Raw genomic sequence first — 19,373 nt, forward strand, 5'->3', positions numbered from 1 at the left:
TTCATGGGTGATCAGAGTTCTTTGGTAGGTAATCAGCTCACTTTGGGGTACCAGCTGAAAAGACGCCTCTTCCTAGTACCCCGCCATCTTGTCCCCCCAGAGGCCTGGTTTCTAATAGCCACATATGGAGCTTTACTGCGGGACCCATCAGAACCAATCTCGTCTCCATATGGGAAACGTGCACATGAGAGCTGTGTCAAAACCTCTGGTTAGTAGAAACCTTCAGGACCCTGGTGTCACCGCCCCATTCCAAGGTCCCCATGGACACAAACCCATATTATGACCCATGCAAAGGAGAGTCCATTTCAGCTCAGTGTACTCGGTTGCTCCTCCAGAGACAGCAGACTTAACCTGTATTATCACAAGGAGACAACTGGAATGCTAGACGGGCAGCCCAGGCATCCATTCTTAGAACTCTGCTCTGGAGTCTTCCCTATGGGATGTCCTGGAGCCATTCAACAGGTCTTAATTATCCCGCAGAAGGAATCCTTGCGGTTTGGAGAATCTCACAACTCCCATCGTGGGAAAACCTCCATGGCCTCGTGATGCCCCGCCCCCTTCATGAAGGGGCCGTCATAGACAGAAACTCCAAACTGAGCCTATGTCTGATACTCGCCCTGACTTCAGATGCACGAGATCTCGATTCAGCTCTGCAGCGTGTGCCTGCCGTACCCTCGCCCTGAAACCTATGCCTAGCTTGTGTTCTCAGACTTCTGTCCTCACACTCCTGGCCCACAAGCCCTCAGGATGGCAATTCCGGAACCACAAAGCAGCACTCTGTCTGCATTCCAGAAGATGAACGTTGCCCTATGGGGCTACCCAGAAACCCCAAATGAGGATCAACCTGCACGCCACTCTACTGTACCCCAATTATACAGTCTACCCTGAGCACTAATGCCCTGTCTGACACAGGCTGGCCCGGACGTCCCAACTAGCACCCAGACAGCTGGCCGCACACTGAGTACATCGGACCTGACCATGGCCTTAGGTCGTCATCTCTTCCCAACCTCGTTTTTCAGGCTTCACAAGCTAGACCTTAACTCCAATCAAGGCCCAGGGGTGAATGTGATGCAGAAATCAGAACTCCTCCTTCCCCATGGCAAGAATCCTTGTGGTTGGCATGTTTTCCAACGTTCACTGTAAGAGAAACCATTATGGCCCATGAGGCCCCAGCCATGCTTGAGAGCTGCATTGGGCACAAACACGCATTGTGACCCTAAGTGTGAGTCCTGTCCTCAAGTAAGGCCTGTCAGTGACTGGACCAAGGGTCCGCATATGGGGCTTGCCATGGCCCTAGGCCCCCATTCTTAATCAGAGGTCAGTTTGTCCTTTCGCCCCTCCCAAAGGCTATGCTCTGGAATCCCTCTTTTGGTGGGACACCTGAGGTGGAAAAACAGAATGGACTCCTCTCATCCCAGAGAATCACCCCAACATTTTGGGATCGGACCAAATCCCCAGAGTTGGAGACTCATCCATGGCCCATGAGGCCACCTCTACATTCCAAGACCATCATTGACACAAAACCCAGAGACAATAGCCTGAGCAAATGCCTCACTCTTGCCCTTTGTTCATATCCCAAAGAGTTCTCCTCGTGGTCTGTAGATTCGGCCTGCCATACCTACATCCCCAAACTTAAGCCATGTTTGTGTTTTCAGACATCTGTCCCCACAGTCTGGCCCACACACCCTCCTGGCTGGGGTCCTTGGATTGACACCTCAGGACTGTGCATGCCTTCTGCAAGGGTATTCTGCCCATTCCATTGGCCACAACCGTACAAATTAGGAGAAACCTCCAAAGTGCCTGAGGTTATCCCGATAGTGTCAGCACCACAGGACAGACAGGGGTCCTCTGACACGAGCTAAGCAGCTACCACCACTCAGACCCGTAGACAGATGTCCCCCGTGAAGAAGATTGAACCGGACAGGACCTTAGGCCCTAATAGGATCCATTGCTTTGATTTCCAGGCATCGCCACAGAGGACTGGTTTTCAATACCAGCATACGGGGGATTCCTGAGGTACCAATCCGAACACATCTCATCTTCATATTAGAAACTTGCACATTGGGGCTGTGTCAAAAACTCCAGTTAGGAGAATCCTTCAGGGCCCCAGTGAAACCGCCCCATTTCAAGGTCTCCCAGGACACAAACCCATATTATGACCCATCCGCAGGAGAGTCCATTTCAACACACCCCTCTTGGTTGCTCCCCCAGAGCCAGCAGATTGAACTTCTCTTGTCCCAAGGAGACAATTGGAATATGAAGAGGACTGCCCAGGAATCAAATTTTAGAACACTGTTCTGGAGTTGTTCCATATGGGACGTCCTTAAGCCATCCAACATGTCTCAATTGCCCGCAGAAGAAATTCTAGCGGTTTGGAGCATCTCAAAACTCCCATTGAGGGAAAATCTCCATGGCCTCGTGTTGCCCCACCCCCCTTCATGAAGGGACAACCTTGGACAGTAACTCGGACCTGAGACAACGTCTGATCCCAGCCCTGACTTTAGGTGTATGAGATCTCGATTCAGCTCTGTAGAGTGTGCCTTCAGTGCCCTCGCCCCGAACCTATGCCTAGCTTGTGTTCTCAGACTTCAGTCCTCACCCTCCAGGCCCACAAGCCCTCCTGTTTGGCATTCCAGAGCCACAATGCAGCACTCTGCCTGCCCTCTAGAAAAAAATAAAATTGCCCTCTGGGGCTACCCAGAGACCCCAAATGAGGATCAACCTGCATGCCACTCGACTGTAGCCCAATTATATAGTCCACCCTGGGCACTAGTGCCCTGTCTGACACAGCTTGAACCCGGACCTCCCGACCAACACGCAGACAGCTGACTGCACACTGAGCACATTGGACCCGCCATGGTTTTAGCTCGTCATCTCTTCCAAACCTAGCTTTTCAGGCTTCAGAACTTAGACCTTATCTCCAAACCCTGCCAAGGGGCGAACGTGATGCAGAAATCAAAAGTCCTCCTTCCCCATGACAAGAAACCTTGTGTTTGTTTTGTTTTCCCATGTACAGTGTAGGAGAAACCTGCATGGCCCATGAGGCTCCACCCATGCAAGAAGGCAGCATTAGGCACAAACACACATAGTGATACTCAGCATGAGCCCTGACCTCAAGTAAGGGCCCTCAGTAGCTAGACCAATAGCCCTATGGGGCTTGCCATGCCCCTAGGCCCCCAATTTTAACTAGAGGTTGGGTTGTCCAGTTGCCCCACTCAGGGCTATGCTCTGGAATTCTTCTTTTGGTGGGACACCTGTGGTAAAACAAAACAAAACAAAACAAAATCAAACAAACACAGAACGTACTCCTCTCATCCCACAGAATGACCCCAAATTCTTGGGATCAGGCTAAATCCCCAGAGAGGTACACACGTCCATATCACATGAGGCCACCCCCACATTCCATGGCTATCATTGACACAAAATCCAGAGACAAAAGCCTGAATAAGCACCTCACACTCGTTCTTTGTTCATATCCCAAAGAGCTCTCCTCATGGTCTGTAGATTGGGCCTGCCATACCTATATCCTGTAACTTAAGCCGAGTTTGTGTTTTCAGACTTCTGTCCCCACAGCCCTGGCCCACACACCGTCCTGGCTTGGACCCCTGGAGCCACACCAGAGGACTGTGCCTGCCCTCTCCAAGGGAAATCTGTCCATTCCATTGGCCACAACCATATAAATTAGAAGAAACCTCAAAAGTCCCCAAGACCAGCCCAATAATGTAGGCTGCCCAGGAAAAACAGGGGCGATCTGACACCAGCCGAGCAACTACCTCCACTCCGACCCATAAACAGATGTCTCCAGAGAAGAAGATTGAACTGGACAGGCCCCTAGGCCCGAATCAGATCCATTGCTTTGGTTTCCAGGCATCTCTCCCCAGAGGCCTGGTTTCCAATATGAGCATATGTGGGTTTCCAGAGGGACCCATCAGAACACATCTCCACATGGGAAACGTGCTCATTGGAGCTGTGTCAAAACATACGGTTAGGAGAATCCTTCTGGGCCCTGGTGCCACCCCAAAATTCCAAGGTCTCCATGGACTCAAACCCACATTGTAGCACATTGCAGGATCCTCTTTACTCCCTCTCAGTCAGCCGATCAAACCTGTCTTTTCACAAGAAGACAATCGAAATGTGATGCAGGCTGCCCAGGCATCCAGCCTTAGAATCCTGCTCTGCATTCATCCCATATGAGATGTCCTGGAGCCATCCAACAGGTCTCTATTGTCCCGCAGAAAAAAAATCCTTGCTGCTTGGAGCATCTCAAAACTCCCATTGTGGGAAATCCTCCTTTGCACCGTGCTTCCCAGTCCCCTTCATGAAAGGGCCATCATGGATAGAAATTCCAACCTGAGCCAACATCTGATCCTCATCCTGATTCAGATGCATGAGATCTCAATACAGCTCTGCAGAGTGTGCCTACCATGCCCCCGCCCTGAATCATAAGCCCAGCTTCTGTTCTCAGATTTCCATCCTCACCCTCCTCGCCCACAAGCCCTCCAGTCTGAAAATACTGGAGCCACAATGCAGCACCCTGCCTGCCCTCCAGAAGAAAAATGTTGCCCTATGGGGCTATCCAGAAACCCCAAATGAAGATCAACCTGCATTCAACTCGAGTAGGCCCCAATTATACAGTCTACCCTGGGTAGTATTGTCCTGTCTAACACAGCCTGAGCCCAGACCTCCCAACCGTAAATCAGACACCTGGCCGCACACTGAGCACATTGGACCCGCCATGGCTTTAAGTTGTCATCTCTTTCAACCTCGTTTTTCAGGCTTCAAAACCGAGACCTTATCTCCAATCCCTGCCCAGTGATGAACATGATGCAGAAATCACAGCCCTCCTTGGGAGGCAAGAAATCTTGTGATGGGCATGTTGTCCAACGTTCATTGTAGGAGAAATGAGCGTGGCCCATGAGCATGCTAGAGTGCTGCATTGGGCACAAAAACGCATTGTGACCCCCAGCGTGTGTCCTGTCCTCAAGTAAGGCCATTCAGTGCCTGGACCAAAAGCCTGCATATGGGACTACCATGCCCATAGCCCCCATTTTTAATCAGAGGTCGGTTTTTCCATTTGCCACTCCCGAGGGCTTTGCTCTGGAGTTCCTCTTTTGCTGGGGCACCTGAGGTAAAAAAACAAAACGAACTCCTCTATTCATACAGAATGACACCAAACTCTTTGGATCGGGCCAAATCCACAGAAAGGAAGACTCGTCCATTGCCCATGAGCACACCCGGACATTCCACGACCATCAGTGACACAATATCCAGAGACAAAAGCCTAAGCAAGCACCTCACACTCGCCCTTTGTTCATATCCCGAAGAGTTCTCCTCACGGTCTGTAGATCAGTTCTGCCATACCTATGACCCGAAACACAAGACAAAGTTGTGCTTTCAGACAACTGTCCCCACAGCCCTGGCCCACACACCCTACAGGCTCAGGTCGCTGGAGTCAAACCTGAGCACTGTACCTGCCCCCTCCGAAGGAATTCTGCCCATTCCATTGGCCACAACCCTAGAAATAGGATAAACCTCCAAAGTCCCAAAGGCCATTCCAATAGAGTTGGCTGCCCAAGACAAAGAGGGGCAATCTGAGTCCTTCTGAGCACCTACCTGCACTCAGACTCAGAGACAGATGTTCCCAGAGGTAAATTGGAACGAACAGGCCCCTAGGCCCTAATTGGATCCATTGCTTTGGTTTACAGGCATCTGTCCTCAGAGGCCTGGATTCCAATACCAGCATACGACTGTTTATTGAGGCACCCATCAGAACAAATCTCGTCTCCATATGGGAAACTTGTGCGTTGGGGCTGTGCCAAAGTCTCTGGTTAGGAGAACACTTCAGGGCCCCATGCCACCGCCTCATTCCAAGGTCTCCGTGGACACAAACCCAATATTAGGACCCATCCTCAGGAGAGTCCATTCAACTCAGCCCCCTCGGTTGCTACCCCAGAGCCATAGATCTAACCTGTCTTGTCACTAGGAGACAATTGGAATGCAAGGTGGGCTGCCCATCCATCCATCCATAGAACCCTGCTCAGAATCGTTCCATATGGGAAGTCCTGTAGCCAACCAACAGGTCTCAATTGTCCCGTAGAAGAATCTTTGCAGTTTGGAGAATCTCACAACTCCAATCGTGGGAAAACCTCCATAGCCTCGTGATCCTCCCCCTTTCATGAAGGGGCCATCAGGGACAGAAACACCAACCTAAGCGATCGTCTGATCCTCACCCTGAATTCAGATGCACAGGATCTCGATTCAGCTCTGCAGAGTGTGACTGCTGTGCCCTCACCCACAAACCTAAGCCTAGCTTGTGTTCTCAGACTTCCATCCTCACAGTCCTGGCCCACAAGCCCTCCAGTTTCTCAATTCCAGAACTACAATGCAACACTGTGCCTGCCCTCCAGAAGAAAATCATTGCCCTCTGGAACTACCCAGAAACGCCAAATGTACATCAAACTGCATGCCACTTGACAGTACCCAAATTATACAAGCTGCCCTGGGCACTAATGTCCTTACTGACAAAGCCTGAGCCTGGACCTCCCAACCCACATTCAGCCCGCTGGTGCACACTGAGCACATCGGACCCATCATGGCCTTAGGTCTTCATCTCTTCCCAACCACGGTTTTAAGTCTTCAGAACTTAGACCTTATCTCAAATCACTGCTCAGGGGTGAACTTGATGCCGAAATCAGAATTTATCCCTCCCCATGGCAAGAAACTTTGTGGTTGGCGTGTTGTCCAAAGTTCAGTGTAGGAAAACCCAGCGTGGCTCATGAGTCCCAGCCTATGCTTGAGGGCTGCGTTGGGCACAAACATGCATTGTGACCCTCAGTACGAGCCCTGTCCTCAAGTAAGTCCTCTCAGTGGCTGGACCAAGGTCCCACATATCTGGCTTGTGATGCCCCTAGGTCCCCAATCTTAACCAGAGTTCGGGTTATCCATTCGCCCCTCCCCAGGGCTCTGCTCTGGAATTCCTCTTTTAGTGGCACGCCTGAGTTAAGAAATCAGAACAGACTCCTCCCGTCCCATAGAGTGACCCCAAAATATCGTGATCGGGCCAAATCCTGATAGAGGGTGACTCGTCCATGGCCCATGAGGCCACCCCTACATTCCACAACCATCGGTGATGCAAAATCCAGAGACAAAATCTTGAGCAAGTGCCTCATACTCACCCTTTGTTCATATCTGAAGAGTTCTCCTCAAGGTCTGTAGATTAGGCCTCCCATAACTACGCTCCCAAACTTAAGCCGAGTTTCTGTTTTCCGACTTCTGTCACCAGAGCTCTGGTCCACACAACCTCCATGCTTGGGCCCCTGGAGCCACAACTCAGGACTGTGCCTTCCTTCCCCAAAGGAATTCTGCCCATTTCAGTGGCCATAAACTTGCAAATTAGGAGAAATCTCCTATGTCACAGAGGCCATCCCAATAGTGTAGACTGCCCAGAACGAACAGGGACTATCTGAAACCAGCTGAGGAACTACCTCCACTCAGACCCATAGACAGATGACCCGAGAGAAGAAGATTAAACCGGACAGGACCCTAGGTCCTAAACAGATCCATTGCTTTCGTTTCCAGGCATCTCTCCTCAGAGTTCTGGTTTCCAATACCCACTAATGGGGATTACTGAAGCACCAATTAGAACAAATCTTGTCTCCCCATGGGAAACTTGCTCACTGGAGCTGTGTCAAAGCTTCTGGTTAGGAGAAGCCTTCAGAGTCCCAGTGCCACCGACTCATTCCGAGGTTTCCATGGACACAAACCCACATTATGACCCATCCTCAGGAGAATCCATTTCAACTCAGAACCATCGATAGCTACGCCAGAGCCAGCAGATCAAACGTGTCCTGTTACTAGGAGACAATTGGAATGTGAGGCAGACTGCCAAGGCATCCATCCTTAGAACCCTGCTCTGGAGTCGTTCCATCTGGGATGTCCTGGAGTCATCCAACATGTTTCAATTGACATGCAGAAAATCCTTGTGGTTTGGAACATCTCACTACTCCCATCATGGATAAACCACCATGGCCTCGTGATGATCCCCCTTCATGAAGGGGCCATAATGGACACGAACTCCAACTTGAGCCAACGTCTGATCCTCGCCCTGGCATCAGATGCACAAAATCTCGATTCAGGTCTGCAGAGTGTTCCTGCTGTGTCCTCGCCCCGAAACCAAGCCAAGCTTGTGTTCTCAGACGTACGTCCTCACTAACCTGGCCCAAAAGCCCTCCAGTTTGGCAATTCCGGAGCGAGAATGCAGCACTCTGCCTGCCCTCCAGAAGAAAATTTTGCCCTAGGGGGCTACCGAGAAACCCCAAATGATTATCTTCTGTACACCTCTCGACTGACCCCAATTATACAGCCTATCTGGGCACTAATGCCCTGTCTGGCACAGCCTGAGCACAGACCTCCTGAATGACACATAGAAAGCTGGCCCCAAACTGAACACATTGGCCCTGCCATGGCCTTAGGTCGTCATCTCTTCCCAACCTCAGATTTCAGGCTTCTGAACCTAGACCTTATCTCCAATGACTGCCCAGAGGTGAATGTGATGTAGAAATCAGAACTCCTCCTTCCCCATGGCAAAACACCTTGAGGTTGGCATGTCCAAGGTTCAGTGTAGGAGAAACCTGCATGCTCAATGAGGCCCTACCCATGATTGAGGGCCGCCTTGGGCACAAACAGGCATTGTGACCCTCAGCCTGAGTCCACTCTTCAAGTAATGCCTCTCAGTAGGAGGACCAAGAGCCCGAATATGAGGCTTGCCATGCCCATAGGCCTCCAGGCCTAACCAGAGGGCGGGTATTCCAGTTATCTGTACCCCGTGTTCTGCTCTAGAATCCTTATACTGGGGGGGCACATGAGGCAGAAAACAGGACTCCTCACTTCCAACAGAAAGACCCCAAACTCTTGGGAGCTGGGCAAATCACCAGAAAGGGAAACTCTTCCACGGCCCATGAGGCCACCCCTACATTAAACGACCAACGTGAATACAAAATTCAGAGACATAAACGTGAACGACCGCCTCTCACTCGCTCTCCTTTCTAATCACGAGGCGCTCACCTCACGAACTGTAGATCACTCCTGCCATGACCTCGGCCCAAACCTCAGCCGAGTTTGTGTTTTTGGACGTCTGTCCCCACAGCCCTGGCACACACAGCCTCCAGGCTGGGGCCTCTGGAGCCACACCAAAGGACTGCTCTCTTATAGAACACTGTGCCCATTCCATTGCCCACAACCCCACAGAATAGGAGAAACCTCAAGGCCCCCGAGGACATCCCACTACTGGAAGCCACCCTGTACAAACAGGGCATCCTGACACAAGCTGAGCAACTACCTCCACACAGACATGCAGACAAATGTCCGTAGAGACAGAAGATTGAACCGGACATGCCCCTAGGCCTTAATCTGAACTCTTGCTTTGGTTTCCAGGTGTCACTCCTCAGAGGCATGGGTTCAAAGACCAGTATATGGGGCTTTCCTGAGGCACCAAACAGAAGACCTCTCATCTCCACATGGGAAGCTTTCTTTTTGGAGCTGTGTCAAACCCTTTGGGTTGGAGAGTCCTGCAGATTCCCTGAGCTACCACCACATTACAAGGTGTCCATGGCCACCAACCCACATTATGACTCATCCTCAGGAGAGTCCATTTCAACTCAGCCCTCTGGGTAGCCCGCCCAAGCGCATGCAGATTGAGCCTGCCTTGCCCCGAGCAGCCAGTGGGAATGTGAGGTGGCGTTTACAGGCATCCATGCTTAGACACCTGCTCTCGAGTCTGTCCGTATGGGGTTTCCTGGAGCCCCAGGAAATTTGATTTGACTGTCATGCAGAAGGAAACCTTGAGGTTTGGAGAAGATCATAACTCCCAGCATAGGAAGACATCCCTGGCCTCATGAGGCTCCCACCCCCTTCAGGAAGGGGCCATCATGGACGCAATCTCTAGCCTGAGGCAACATCTGATATTCGCCCTGACCTCAGATGCAGGAGATCTCGATTCAGACTCTGCAGGGTGGGACTGCCGTGCCCTCGGCCACAAACCTAACGTTAGCTTGTGTTTTCAGACTTCCTTCCTCACACTCCTGGCAAACAAGCCCTCCAGACTGGGAATTCTGGAACCACAATGCCACCCTCTGCCTGCCCACCAGAAGAAAAACCTTGCCTTATGGGGCTCTCCAGAAACCCCAAATGAGGATCCACCTGCTCGGGCCTCAACTGTACCCCAATTGGATAAGCTGCCCTGGGCACTAATGCTCTGTCTGACACAGCCTGAGGTCAGACGTCCCAACAGACAAGGAGACAGCAGGCCTCACACCCAGCACATCTGACATGCCATGGCCTTAAGCCGTCATCTCTTCCCAACCTGTGTTCTCTGACATCTGAACCTAGAGATTATATCAAATCCCCACACAGGTGGGTACCTGAAGCACAAATCAAAATTCATCCTTCCCCATGGCTGTAAACCTTGCTGTTGGCATGGAGTCATACCTTCAGGACAAGAGAAACCTTCATGGTCCCTGAGTCCAAGCCCATACCTGAGTGCCACCTTGGGCACAAACTCGCATTGTGACCGTCAGCATTAGCCCCATGTCGAAGTAAGGCCTCTCACGGCCTGAACCAAGGGCCCGCATATGGGACTGGCCAAGCCGCTATGATCCCAATCCTTACCCGAGTTCGAGTTTTCCAGTCACTCATACCCAGGGCTGTGATCTGGAGTCCCTCTCCTGGAGAAACACCTGAGCCAGACAACAGGACTCCACCATTCCCACAAAATGACCCCAAAATCTTTGGAGGTGGTCCAACTCCTCAGAGAGGGAGACTCTTCCATAGACATGAGGCCACCCCCACATTCCACAGCTATGGGGGACACAACATCCAGAGACAAATGATTGTGTGACTGCCTCCCATTCGCCCTGCTTTCATAAGCCGAGGAGCTCCCCACACGGTGTGTGGATCCGGCCTGCCATACCCTCGGCGCCACACCTAAGCCGAGTTTGTGTTTTCAGACATTTGTGCCCCCAGTCCTGACCCACACACCCTCCAGGCTAGGACCTATGGAGACAAACCGAAAGACTGTGCCTGTCCTCTCCATGAAAACTGTGCCCAATCCATTTGTCACAACCCTACATATTAGGAGAAACCTCCAAGTTCTCTGAGGCCATGCCAATAGTGTAGGCTACCGAGGGGAACTCTGACACCAGCTGAGCAACTATCTCCACTTAGACACTCAGACAGTGTCCCTAGAGACAGAAGATTGAAACAGAGAGGCACCTAGGCACTAATCTGAACCCTAGCTTTGTTTTCCAGGTGTCTCTACTCAGACAACTGTTTTAAAGACCAGCATATGAAACTTTTCTGAGGCACCAAACAGAACCTCTCTCATCTCCACATGGGGAGTTGTGTTTTTTTTTTTTTTTTTATTGGAGCCATATCAAACCCTTCGGTTAGGCAAATGCTGCAAGGTCCCTGAGCCACTAGCACATTCCACGGTCTCCATGGACACAAACCCACATTACGACCCATCCTCAGAGGGTCCATTTCAACTCAGCCGCCTGGGTAGCTTGCCCCAGAGGAAGCAGTTCAAACATGTCTTGTCACTTATAGCCAATGGGATTGCAAGGTATGGTGTAAAGGCATCCACCCTTCGAACCCTGCTCTCCAGTCCTTCCATATGGGACATCCTGGAGCTTTTCAATGGGATTCGACTGTACTGCAGATGGAAACCTTGTGGTTTGGAGCAAATCACAAACTAGCATATGTGCTGGTGTCTAAGTTGATGTGAAGGATTCTCCAGCCCTGAGGGTTTGGCACAGTTCGAAGGGCACAGTTTCCTTCTGGGGACAGGAGATGTTCTGTTGTGTGGCTCAGGGACCACATGTATCCTAAGTTGGTATTCCAGAACAGGACCCTGAAAACAGATGCCTGAAAGCCTAACCCAGGGTTCCCATGAAGTCCTAGGGGCATGTCAGGTTCAATCTTCTGACTCAGGAACTTTGACTTGGCTGTCTGCTTGGATGTAGGTGATCAGGGTGTTTCAGATGGGGACTTGAGTCCAGCGCTGCCGAAAATGCCGGGCTGGGCTCAAGGGCCTTGCATGTATCTCCTAATCTGAAAGGTTTGGGCTGCTTTGGCAGGCACAGTTTGCTTGTAGATGGCAGGCACAGTCCTGTGGCCTGAATTCAGAGACCATATACTTGAAGGCATATGAGCCATAGTTTTGGGAGGGACGTCTGCAAACACAAATGCAGGTTAGGGTAAGTGAAAAGGTGATCGCAGGCCAAATGTGTAGACCTGGAGTGCAGCTCATAAGGAACTGTAATGAGTGTGACTAGAAGCTGATAACACAGGCTTTTCTATCTGGATTGTGTGTCCAGGATGGTCTCTGAATGCAAATGTGGTCTCTTGGGTCCATGGGAGATGTTACCTCACTTAGGATCCTGGTCGCTGTCCATAGTTTGGTAGCTTTTTCTGGGAAGGGAAGAGTGCAGTTTTCAATCTTAAGGGTGTACCAAAATAGGAATTCCTGAGACAAGTTCTGGATCAGGGTCCCTGGAAAATCCCACCAAGTTTAAGATTTGGGCTTAAGGGTGTACCAGGCCTACAATGCAGAATCATGTTGGTGCAAATGAGAGGGCTTGTTTGAAAGCATGCTCAGGCTGAGGGTCACAATGCCTGTTTGTGGACAGGGCGGCCCTCAGGAGTGGCCATGGTCTCATTGTCCATGTAGCTGGCTCCCACTTTGGGGGTTAGACAACCTTCCCAAGGGCCTAGTTTCTTGCCATGAGGAAGGAGGAGATCTGTATTGTGTTTCAGGTTTCCCCATTGGTGAGGATTCCACCCCAGGTCGGGGGACAGGTGCCTGAATATCAAGGAAGGGTAGAGATGACGTAGTTGGGCCATGATCATCACAAATGCTACATATGGGGCCCTCTCTCTGATGGCTCAAAGTCGGTTAGGGCCCCTGAGGACAGATGCTTGAAAGCCTAATGGTGTTCCATTGAGGGCATAGAGACATTTCAGGTTCAATCTTCTACCTAACAAACATTGACGTGGCTGTCTCCCTGCATGTAGGTGATCAGAGTGTTTCAGACTGCGCATTTGCGTCCCGCATGGCCGGCAATATTGGAGTGGGCTCAGGGGCCTTCCAGGTTTCTCCTAATGTGGAAGGTTTGGGCACCTCTGATATGCACAGTCTCCTTGGGGATGGCAACCAGAATTCTGTGGTGTGGCTCCAGAGATCCCATTCTGGTGGGCATGTGAGCCATGGTTTTGGAATAGAAGTCTGGAAACACAAATTCGGGTAAGCGAATTTGTGGTGAAGTGATTGCAGACCCAATGTGTACACCTGGAGGGCAGCTCGTCAGGAACTTTAATTAGGGTGACTGGAAGGTAGTAGCACAGGCTTTTCTCTCTGGATTGTGTGTCTAGGATGGCCTCAGAATGCAGGTGTGGTCTCATGGGTCCATCGGTGACTTTTCCCCTGTATGGATCCTGGCAGCTCTCCATAGTTTGGTGCCTATGTCGGGGAAGGGAAGAGTGCTCTTTTCCATCTTATGGGTGCCCCAAAACAGGGATTCCAGAAACGGGCTCTGGTTCTGGGTGTCTGGGACATTCCTCTGAGGGTTAGCATTAGGTTCTAGGGGTGAATGAGGCCTGCAATGTGGGGCCATGGTGCTACAACTGAGAGGAATCATTTGAAAGCATGCTCAGACTGAGGGTCACAATGATTGTTTGCACCCAGGGCCAACCTCAGGAGTTAGTGTGGTCTCATTGGTCTCGTAAATGGCTCCCCCTTTAGGTTTTGGACACCCATCCCAACAGCCAAATATCCTTCCATGAGGAAGGAGGAGTTCTCTATTGTGCTTCAATTTCCCCCATTGACAGGGATTCCAGCCAATGTCTGGGAACAGGTGCCTGAATACCAAGGATGGCTAAAGATGACGTATTTGAGCCATGGTAATCCCAAATGCTAGATGTGGGTCACACTCTCTGCTGACTGACACTAGGTCAGGGCTCAGGCTCTGTCAGACACAACACTAGTTGCCAGGGTATCCTTTAAATTGGGGTTCCCACACGGGCCGAGCAGATTGATCTTCAGATGGGATTTCTGGCCAGACTCACCAGGCATTTCTTTCTATAGGGAAGGCAGAATGCTGCATTGTGGCTTCAGAATTCCCTATCAAGAGGGCTTGGGGACCAGTGGAGTGAGGATCGAATTGTATACAGAAGCTACGGATCAATTCATTGCCAATTGGCAGACAGTTCCTGTGTCTTGGGGCTTATTCGAATATCCAGCACCTGAATAAGGACTGATGTCAGATATTTGCTCAAACTGGAGTTTGTGTCTATGATGACTGACAAATGGAGGGGTGGCATCAAGAGGTCGTGGAGGGGTTTGACGTTGAGTCTTATGAGCTGCTCCATACATCAAGGTTTCCTTCTACTGGACAGGTGGAGTCTGGTTTATTTGCTCCAGCGTCCCCAATGTGGAAAGTTTGGGTAGCAGAACTATACTGCATGGATAACTGGAAAGCTCAACTCCATTGACCATTGCAGCTGAGGAATATGGCAGGTTCGTTCTGGTGTCTCTGGAGCGAAGTATCAAGTCCTTGAGTTGACATGGAATCTCTTTCAGATGGGCCACAATGCTGGTATGTTACCAGGGAGACCTTAAAATGTGCTGGTGGCTAAGGTGCTGTGCAGGATTCTACTACCCTGGGCTTTCACATAGATGGAAGGGCACGGTTTCCTTCTGAAGACAGGAGATATTCTGTTGTGTGGCCCAGGGACCACATGTTGTATCATAAGTTCGCATTCCAGAACAGGCCTCTGAGGACAGATATCTGAAAACTGAATCTAGGGTTCCAATGACGTCCTAGGGCATGTTAGGTTCACTATTCTGATTTGAACATAGATTTGACTGTCTTCCTGGATGTAGGTGATCAGGGTTTTTCAGACTGCCCATTTGCGTTCAGAGAGTCTGCCAATATTGGGGTAGGCTCAAGGGCCTTGCAGTTTTCTCCTAATCTAGAAAGTTTGGGCAACTGGGACGGGCACAATTTTTTTGGGTATGGCAGGGACAGTACTGTCATGTGGATCTAGAGACACCATCTTGGAGGGCATGTATGCCATGATTTTGGTAGAGAAGTCTGCAAACACAAATTTGGATTAGGGTGAGCAGCAATGTGATTGCAGCCCCAATGCATAGACCTGGAGGGCAGCTCATCTGGAACTGTAATTAGGGTGACTGGAAGGCGGTAGCACAGGATTTTCTCTCTGGATTGTGTGTCCAGGATGGCCTCGGAATGGGGGTGTGGTCTCATGGGTCCATGGGAGACTTTTCCTCTCTATGTATCCTGGTTGCTCCCCATAGTTTGGTGGCTTTTTTGGGGAAGGGAATAGTGTTGTTTTCCATCTTAGGGGTGCCCCAAAAGAGGGATTCCAGAGATGGGCTCTGGGTCTGGGCACCTGGAAAATCCCACCAAGTTTAAGGATTTGTGGCTAGAGGCATACCAGGCCTGCAATGCGAGATCATGGTGGTGCAACTGAGTGGGATTGTTTAAATCATGCTCAGGCTAAGGGTCACAATGTCTGTTTGTGTCCAGAGCGGCCCTCAGGAGTGGGCGTGGTCTCATTGCTCCTGTAACTGGCTCCCATTTTGAGGGTTCAACACCCACCCCAAGAGCCAGGTTTATTGCCTTGGGGAAAGAGGAGTTTTCTATTGTTCTTCAGGATCCCCCATTGGCAGGGATTCCTGCCAATTCTGGGGACAGATGCCTGAATACCAAGGATCGGTAGAGATGACATATTTGGGCCATGACAATCCCAAATGCTAGATATGGGTCTCGCTCTCTGGTGGCTGAAATTTGGTAGAGGCTCAGGCTCTTTCAGACACAGCGCTAGTGGCCATGGAAACCTATAAATCAGGGTTGAATCGAGGGCCAAGCAGATTGATCCTCATGTGGGGTTTCTGAGCAGACTCACCAGGCACTTCTTCATTCGATGGGGAAGGCAGAATGCTGCGCTGTGGCTCCAGATTTCCCTATCAAGCGGGATTGGGGACCAGTCAGGTGAGGATGGAATTGTTAACACACGCTACGGTTCAATTCAGTGCCAAGCGGAAGGCAGTTCCAATGTGCAGCAGTATATCGAGACATCCAGAACCGGAAAAGTGTTCATGTCAGGTGTTTTCTCATACTGGAGTCTGTGTCTATGATGACCGACCAATGGAGAGGTGGAGTCAAGAGGCTATGGAGGACTTCACACACTGAAGCCTGTGAGTTGCTCCAAACATAAGGCTTCCTTCTACTGGGCAGGTGAAGTCTGGTTTGTATGCTCTAGGTTCCCCCATGTGGCAAGTTAGTGAAGTAGAGTTCTCCGGTATGGATGCCTGGAAAACACACCTCCATTGACCATTGCAGCTGAGGAACATGGCAGGTTCTTTCTGGTGGCTCTCGGGTGAAGTACCAAGGCTTGAATTGACATGGAATCTCTTGCAGATGGGCCACATGCTGCTTTGTTACCACGGAGATCTTAGAATGTGCTGGTTGCTAAGGTGCCATGCAGGATTCTCCTATCCTGAGGCTTTGGCACACTTCGAAGAGCACGGTATCCTTCTGGTGACAGGACATGTTCTGTCGTGTGGCTATGGGCCAAAGGATGTGTCATAAATTGGTATTCCAGAACATGCTCCAGAGGACAGATGCCTCAAAACCTAATGGGGTTCCATTGAGGACTTAGGGGCATTTCAGTTTCAATCTTCTAACTCACTATCATTGACTTGTCTGTCTCCCAGGATGTAGGTGATAAGGGTGTTTCAGACTCCGCATCTGCGTCCAGAGTGGCTGACAGTATTGGGGTAGTCTCAGGGGCCTTCCAGGATTCACCTAATCTGGAAGGTTTGGGCAACTCTGATATGCACAGTGTCCTTGGGAATGGCAGCCACAGTTCTGTGGTGTGGCTCCAGAGATCCTATGCTGGTGGGCAGGTGAGCTATTTTTTTGGGATTGAAGTCTGGAAACACAATTCAGGTTAACGACTTTGTTTCGAAGTGTTCGCAGGCCCAATTCGTAGACATGTAGGGCCGCTCATCAGGAACTTAAATTAGGGGGACTGGAACTCAGTAGCATAGGCTTTTCTCTCTGGTTTGTGTGTCCAGGATGGCCTCGGAATTCAGGTGTGGTTTCATGGGTCCATGGGAGACTTTTCCTCACTATGGATCCTGGGGGCTCCCCATAGTTTTGTGGATTTTTTGGGGAAGGGAAGAGTTCTGTTTTCCACCTTAGGGGTGCCCCAAAACAGGGATTACAGAGGCAGGCCCTGGGTCTGGGCATCTGGAAAAACCCACCAAGTTTTAGGATTTGTGCCTAGAGGCGTACCAGACCTGCAATGTGGGATCATGGCAGTGAAACTGAGAGGGGTTGTTTGAAAGTGTACTCAGACTGAGGGTCACAATGCCTGATTGTGTCCAGGGCAGCCCTCAGGAGTGGCTGTCATCTCATTGTTCCTGTAACTGGCTCCCCGTTTGAGGATTCGATACCCATCCCAACAGCCAGGTTTATTGCCTTAGGGAAAGAGGAGTTCTCAACTGTGCTTCAGGTTCCCCCATTGGCAGGGATTCCTGACAAGGTCTGGGGACAGGTGCCTGAATACCAAGGATCAGTAGAGACCACGTATTTGGTCCATGATCATCCCAAATTCTAGATATGGGTCTCGCTCTCTGGTGGCTGAAACTCGGTAGAGGCTCCGGCTGTTTCAGACACAGCGCTAGTGGCCATGGCAGCCTATAAATCGGGATTGACTTGAGGGCAGTGCAGATTCATCCTCATATGATGAGGCAGACTCACCAGGCAGACTCACCAGGCACTTCTTCATTCAAAGGGGAAGGCAGAATGCTGCGTTGTGGCTCCAGATTTCCCTATCAAGAGGGCTTGGGGACCAGTCTGGTGAGGATGGAATTGTTAACACAAGCTATGGGTCAATTCAGTGCCAAGAGGAAGGCAGTTCCAATGTGCGGCAGTTTATTCGAGACATCCAGCACCGGAAAAAGGTTCATGTCAGGTGTTTGCTCACACTGGAGTTTGTGTCCATGATGAATGACCAATGGAGGGGTGGCGTCAAGAGTCCATGGAGGACTTCACACGCTGAAGTTTATGAGTGGCTCCAAACATAAGGCTTCCTTCTCCTGGGCAGGTAAAGTCTGGTTTGTTTTCTCTAGGTTCCCCCTTGTGGAAAGTTAGTGAAGCAGAGCTCTCTGGCATGGATGCCTGGAAAGCACACCTCCATTGACCATTGCAGCTGAGGAACATGGCAGGTTCTTTCTGGTGGTTCTGAGGCGAAGAACCAAGGCATTGAGTTGGCATGGAATCTCTTGCAGATGGGACACAATGCTGGTTTGTTAACAAGGAGGTCTTAGAATGTGCTGGTTGCTAAGTAGCCATGCAGGATTCTCCTACCCTGAGGGTTTGTTTCAGGTCGAAGTGCACGGTATCCTTCTGGGGACATGATATGTTCTGTTGTGTGACTCAGGGACCACAAGATGTGTCATTAATTGGTATTCCAGAACAGGCCCCTGAGGACAGATCCTGAAAACCTAATGGGGTTCCATTGAACGCCTAGGGGCATTTCAGGTTCAGTCTTCTAACTCATGGTCATTGACTTGGCTATCTACCTGGATGTAGGTAACCAGGGTGTTTCAGACTGTACATTTGCATCCAGAGAGGCTGTCAATATTGATGTGGGCTCAGGGGCCTTCCAGGTTTCTCCTAATCTGGAAGGTTTGGGCAACTCTGATATGCAATGTCCTTGGAAATGGCAGCCAGTGTTCTGTGGTGTGACTCCAGAGATCCCAATCTGGTGGGCACGTGAGCACGGTTTTGGGAGAGAAGTCTGGAAACACAATTTGGGTTAGAGAATTTGTTTCGATGTGTTCGCAGGCCCAATGCGTAGACCTCGTCAGGAACTTTAATTAGGGTGAGTGGAAAGCAGTACCACAGGCTTTTCTCTCTGGATTGTGTGTCCAGGATGGCCTCAGAATGCATGTTTGGTCTCATGGGTCCATGGGAGACTTTTCCTCTCTATGGATCCTGGTGGCTCTCCATAGTTTGGTGGCTTTTTCGGGGAAGGGAAGAGTGTAGTTTTCCATCTTAGGGGTGCCCCAAACAGGGATTCCAGAGATGGGCTCTGGGTCTGGGCACCTGGAAAATACCACCAAGTTTTAGGATTTGTGCCTAGAGACCTACCAGGCCTACAATGCGGGATCATGGTGGTGCAACTGAGAGGGATTGTTTGAAAGCATGCACAGGCTGAGGATCACAATGACTGTTTATGCCCAGGGTGGCCCTCAGGAGAGGGCGAGGTCTCACTGGTCTTGTAAC

This window comes from Neovison vison, chromosome 3, assembly GCF_020171115.1.
Source record: "Neovison vison isolate M4711 chromosome 3, ASM_NN_V1, whole genome shotgun sequence".
Classification (NCBI taxonomy): Eukaryota; Metazoa; Chordata; class Mammalia; order Carnivora; family Mustelidae; genus Neogale; species Neogale vison.